Source organism: Mastomys coucha, unplaced genomic scaffold (genome assembly GCF_008632895.1).
Source record: "Mastomys coucha isolate ucsf_1 unplaced genomic scaffold, UCSF_Mcou_1 pScaffold20, whole genome shotgun sequence".
Lineage (NCBI taxonomy): Eukaryota > Metazoa > Chordata > Mammalia > Rodentia > Muridae > Mastomys > Mastomys coucha.
Window position 1 is genome coordinate 49527014 of NW_022196903.1, and position 6999 is coordinate 49534012.

Here is a 6999-nt window from a genome sequence, read left to right on the forward strand (position 1 = left end):
GAAAGAGTGGACTGGTGGCTGCTTAGGTCGGGGGAACCTGCAAATGTGGGAAGGAGCTGAAGATGATCTGAAGCTTTGTTTTCAAGGCAGTGAAACAAAATATTCTCTAACTGTGTCAAAGTCTATAGAGTTACAGGACTATCCTAAAGCTGACTGGACTAGCAAAAGCTCATAACCTGGACAGGAGTACTCACTCCTACTCCAATACTTGAGACATAGTAACAGGAAGACCATGATTTCAAAGCCACCTGGGCTATATAGCAAGATACACACACACACACACACACACACAGGAGAGAGAAAAGAGGGGGTGTTGTTTTTACTTTGTGATCCATTTGGTTTAATAAAGGATACTCCCATGGACACAAGTGTGGCGCTGTCCACAAAACCTGACTAATGCCTGCATCACTGAAGACAATGACTCCCTGTACTTCAGCAGACGCCCTTTCATTCTTTCCCTTCCCACACACCGCTAACTCCCCCCCACCGGGTGGGAGGAGGAAGAGGGGTTGATGGAAGTGAGAAGATAGGAGGGTGGAGGGATGCACATGACTAGAATACATTATATGCAGGAACAAAATTGTCAAACAAATTAATTAAAATAAAACAAGGACTATTGTGCAGTGCATCCAGCATTGAGGGCAAAACTATTACACTACATATTAACTTTACTAAAAATAACTCAACTCTCCAAAAAAAAAAATATTAGAAACCCAATGAATATTGCTTAACTCTAAGGAAATAAACCACTAAGATTTAATAGCTTTGGAGATACTGTTACCATAGCAACAAAATGTTAGAAAAAAACTCAAGTAGTTGATTTATTGCTCAGTCTTAATGTAAGAATCACCTAACTTCAGCAAGCTGCTTAATTCTCTTTAAAGACTAGGACACAAAGCAGAAAGCCGTGGTTACTTCCACAGGAGCAAGGGAAAAAGTAGGGCATCTAGTGGAAAACCCTGTACTTTATAAAATTCAGCCAAAATAATACAGGAAAGAGAAAAAATTTAAGTATTATCTTAAAGGGAAATTTTATATTTATACTTATATTCCTCCTGGTTATTCTACATAGTTTGATTACTTTTGTGTTTCTCTCTGTGTCTCTGTGTCTGTCTCTTTCTGTTTATCTATCTCTGTGTCTGTCTGCCTGTCTGTTTCTCTCTCTCTCTCTCTCTCTCTCTCTCTCTCTCTCTCTCTCTCACTCTCTCTCTCTCTCTCTCTCTCTCTCTCTCTCTCTCTCTCTGTGTGTGTGTGTGTGTGTGTGTGTGTGTGTGTGTGTTGGGGGCTGTACCTGCCTATGTGTATTGGTGTGGAGACCAGAGATTAATTGAATTTTAGGTTTTTCACTATTGCTCTCCATTTTATTTGTCTATTTGTTTACTTATTTATTTACTTACTTATTTCATTGAGGCATAGTCTTTCTCTGAGCCTGGAGCTTATCCTTTTGGCTAGACAAACAAATCCACCTGTCTCTGCCATCTCTTAATGCTGGGCTACCAAATGTGCACATGTCCTTTCCATTGGTGTTGAAGGTCCAAACACAGGTCTTTGTGCTTGCACATCAATCATCTTACCCTCTGAGCCATCTCCCCTTCCCCATAAATCTAATTGTTAACTTACTTAAATTTAGCTGCTGATGAGCCACCTGAAAATCACCTTAAACAGACTGCATTTGGCAGAAAAACAACTGCCTAACAATTCCAGAAGACACACGATCACACGAGAAAGAGCCCCAGATACAAAGTGAACCATTATATTCCAGTCTCCTAACTAGGGGTAAAAACCACTCTCAGGGTTCCATTAACATAACGTGCACCAAGCAAGAATAGAGCTGGCAAATAAATGAAAATGCTCTCTAAGAAGTTGAAACGTCCCACAAAGGATAAGTTCCCTTATCTCCTCCCTTGTGATAATGAAACTGGCCCTCAATGTCTTCTTTTACATTGTGCTCACGCCCATTTTACCACAACAGTTTACTGAAGAAATTATCTGTTTCCTACTACAGTATGGAAATTTCAATTAATGAAATGACTTATAAGTACTCAGAAATGCCCTAGTGGGGGATAATTTAGCTGTCACCAGAGACTAACAGGACCCCATTTACTTTCTTCTGGATTGCTGGGAAAAGCCTCTGCAAAGGTCTTATGTCATTTCTCTTTAGATCATAAAACAAAATGGATGTTAGGCAAGCTTGCAGGCACTTAAGGTTGGTTTATATAGTATGGGCTGACTCAGTGCACTAAAGAACTTTTACCAGCAGAGAGAACTGGTAAGCAAAGTTTCCCCTAGGCCATTGCTAAGCCTTGCAGATCTTTCAGTCTTCCGAGTGGTTTTGACCCTTTCTTTAGCAATGATTTAAGTAAATGAAAAGGGGTCACTCCCTACAGTACAGTACAGCTCAAGCTAAGGGAGAGACATGTCACCATTGCCATGTCACTGAAGGAAAACAGCTGCTGCTAGCATAATTTACATGTGATCAAAACACAGAAATATGGGCTAAGAATGGAATGATAGATGCTAAGGAACATAGGGAATTTTATCTGCACCATAAGGACACTTCTTAGAGAGGGAATCAAGTACCAAAGAGACTCTTTAATTATTACATGTAGTATAAAATGCTTTGCAAGTTTCATGTCACAGGTTGGGTACCCCTTACTGAAATGTACTAGATCTGAAGTATTTTAGATTTCACACATGATTGTAAAGGAGCTGAGGAGGTGGCTCTGTGGTTAAGAGCACTGGCTGCTCTTCCAGAGAACACAGCTTTAGTTCCCAACACCCAACTGGTTGATGGCTCATAACAATCTGTATCTCCAACTATTGATCTAGGGGATCTGATGACCTCTTCTGGCTTCTGAGGACATCAGGCACACTTCTGGTGCCCAGATACACATGGGGTCAAAACACCCCATGTATACATGTAAAATAGAAATAAAGAAATCTTTAAAAAAATATTTCCTAAGTCTTTTTATCAGTACAGCATCTCTAACCTGAAAAGCCTAAAACGCCAAATGTTCCAAGTCCTAAATGTTTTTGTATCAAGTTATACACTCACAGACACACACATACACACACCACATTAAAAGAATAATTCATTTTGCTGTTAATCTGATTTTGCATTCTTCTAGAGATGTGCTGCAGCCAGCAAGGGGTGGGGCCAGCTTTGCACAGCCCTGGGACATCATCATGACCCCAGGTGGCAGCCCTGACCAGGGTTGTCTGCATGACCTTTGGTGTTAGCATGGGCCATGGACATAGACAAAGACCTCACCTGTGACAGGGCCATGGATCCAGAAAGGGCCCTTGCAGCAGCATGGTCCAGGGCATCACTGTGACTCAGGTGGCAACATAGGGCTACTCACATCAGGCTGTTCCTCACCACCCTCACATCTCCAGTTTTGCCTCTTCATATAGTGCATAGATGGTCCTTCTTCTCTTTCTTTTCATCTCTCGACCATATTCTTGGTCATCATAGTGACATCTGGACCTCTGGGAATCTTTTGCTTTTGTGGTGGTGACTAGAGAGCAGGGTGCAGCTTCTCTGGTCCAACAGGACCACTTTAAGTGCTTTGTATCTCTAGAAAAGAAGTTATCCCCCACCCAGGAGTTTTCATGACAGTGCTAATTTTCTCTTAAAATAAAATGTAAAGAAATATTTTCCATAACTCGTCATCGAACCAACTCCTTCTCCTTGGAATTTTCAAACAAGAATCCCCTCCCCCACCACACGCACTGTTCAGATCTGTCACGAGAGGGAACAGCAGCAACATGGATGTAATTTTTACTTCATGAATAAGTACAGTTCATTCGAAAAAGCAAAATCCCAAACAGCTAATTGCTTCATCTGAAGCAGAAATCATTGTTTCATGTTATTTGCGCAAAGCCATCATTCCATGTTATCACATAAAGCATTTGATAACACTAATTCCCCCAATAGGCAGAAATCATGTCCACCTGCTACACAAACAATAAAGTGCCAAACCTAAACAATGGTAATAGCACTCCCTCTCCTGCCCCCCCATCCATAAGGCCTGTGCAAAGTTCACAATCAACTTCTGCCCTTAATGCCCAAGGTTTAATGCTAATTGGAAACAACAGCTTGCATGACAAACCACCACAGAGCAGCAGCTCAGAGACAGACCATGTCACTCTACCCATCTCCTGAGACTACCTATCTTTTGTCATGAATCCTAGAATAAAATTGGAGAGGAACTAGGGGGTATAGATTAGTGGCTTAGCATGCAGAAGGCCCAATCCCCAACAGGGACAAGAAGGGAGGGAGGGGGGAAGCTGCAAAGCTGCTTTAATATTGTTCCTTTTTTTTTTCTTCATAAAATCAGGGTAGAGAGGATGCATGAGGAGAAAGTGCCCGCCTTGAACATCTGGGGACTAAAGTTCAGCTCCCCAAGAACCCACATTAAAAACAAAAAGCCACTGTGCAAAGTGGCCTATGTATGACCCCACTGCATGGGAGGCAGATACAGAAAATCTGCAGCAAGCAGGCTAGCCAAAATGAAGAGCAGCAGGTTTGGTGAGGCCCTGCCTCCATGTATTAGGTGGGAAAATCCAGGAAGACACACATATCTGCATACATGTGCCCCTACATATGTGAATATATATACATATACATACATACATAGACACACACACCCCTCATACATGTACATGTACAAAACTTATTATTTCCCAAATAAACTTTATTTTCAAAATAAAGTGTCACAATAGACATAGAAATTTAAATATGACACAAAGAGCGGCTAGGAATCAATTTACGTACATGTGAAGTCATAGTTGGCGTTTGATTATTCCCACTAATGGGAGGGTGCAAAGGCATTGCTGTACAAACAGTAGATGGTTTTAACAACCATTATCTACAGGTATGCCTTTCTTTCATACTTCTGTTTGAAAGTTTAGTTGGGACCTGATACAAGTCCATGTAATTGCCTAAGCAAGAATCTTTCTTCTACACTGCTCCAGGACAGATGGTGATGGCAGCTTGGAGCAAAGCAGCCTTCAAGACACACCACTGTCCTACTATCCTCCTATGACACTCTTAGGCCTTCTCACAACCTCCCCAGGTTCAGAAAAAATGCTGGTGGTGGCAACCATTTTACAGTTACACCTGACATCTTCAAGAACAGGTCCTTGGGCTGGTAAGATGGCTCAGCAGGTAAGAGCACTGACTGTTCTTCCGAAGGTTCTGAGTTTAAATCCCAGCAACCACGTGGTGGCTCACAACCACCCATAATGAGATCTGACGCCCTCTTCTGGTATGTCAGAAGACAGCTACAGTGTACTTACATATAATAATAAATAAATCTTTAGATTAAAAAAAAACAAAATAACAAAAATCAAAAAAGCCGGGCAGTGGTGGTGTATACCTTTAATCCCAGTACTTAGGAGGAAGAGGCAGGTGGATTTCTGAGTTTGAGGCCAGCCTGGTCTACAGAGTGAGTTCCAGGACAGCTGGGGTACACAGTGAAACCCTGTCTCAAAAAACAAACAAACAAACAAAGAACAGGTCCTTGAGTAATTCTCGATGTTAACATGTTTGGTGAGACATTGTCAATGCAGAATTAGTGTTGCAGTGTAATGTCTACAAACAATAGGAAGTGACAGGAACAGATGAACTAAGACATACACCTGACCGTCTCACTGGTTACTGGGAGGGTGATTGACATAATTCAAAGCAATTGTGAAGACTATTCTTAGAAAAACACAGACCTTCCTGGATGCTAAGGAAAGCTGTGATCGGCCAGTGACTGTCAAGAAAATTATCCCCAGGAGTGAAGATGCTAAGGGAAATGGGGCCCAACAGATACAAGCAGATGTGCTGCTTCTCCATTAGCAGAGAAGTAGAAGACTGAACTCAGGAACCAAAGGTGCTTCTACAACGTAGGCACCAAGGCTAGGCTCTCCAGCCAATCTCTGAACAGTGCTTCTCATCTATAAGGAAGCACCCAAAGCCCCAGCAGCTTCCCAAGGGTGCCAGACACCCAGTCAGGCAGCAGTGCACCTGTAAACTATGAGGAGGAGCTGCTCCTAGCAAATGGAGATCTGGGAAATTGTTTTAAGATAGAAACCAATTTGATTAAAAACAACTTAAAAACAGAATTAGTAGTCATTTTTGGAAGCCAATTTGAGATAAGATAATAAAAGTCTGTTTCAAGCCCAGGATAAATATGGATATAGCAGTTGTTATTGGTTAGCTTTATTTTTGATGAATCAGAAATGGGAAAAGTCTCATTGACATACTAAATTCTCTCATGATCCAACGCTGTTGCAAAGTAATATACTAGCTGTGAATTTTATTTATTGAAGAACCAGAAGGCTAACCTGGCAGCCTCAAAAGTAAACACTGATTATAAATACAACTCTCTCCCATGCCCACCATATTTTGATGTGTTGATTACAAGGAAATGAACACATATATTATTTGTCTGACTTATTGTAATAGTTTATTAGCCACTAGGAAGTCTCTGAACATCTATTTATGAGTTGCTACCTCCCTTATTCATCCACATTGTATATCTCCACAGTGAGACCAAAGCTGTTAAGGAATAAGGCCCACCATATCCCTCCTACCCACAAGTAGGGTCTCAAAAGCAGGTAAAGAAAAAAAACTACTTCACTATAACATGAAAATAGCAAGCACTGAACTATTACAAAAGTTTCCAAATATGCCCGTAACTGAACTTTGAGAAAACAGAGGGAGGCAGAAGTACAGGGCACTGGTTTGTGCTACGCCCAGTTTGTATGCTGTGGTGTGTTTCCAGTTGCAATATGTTACCATTAGAAGCAAGCAAGTTCTGTGTGAACTCAGAAGCAGCCCAGAAGTCCTCTAGTCAAAGACAACTGTTACTGCCCAATAACTTACCAGGAAGATATGGGTATTTACAAAGGCTCTGGGGTTCTTTAAATAATAGAAAAATACAGCCGGGCACGGTGGCACACGCCTTTAATCCCAGCACTTGGGAGGCAGAGGCAGGCGGATTTCTG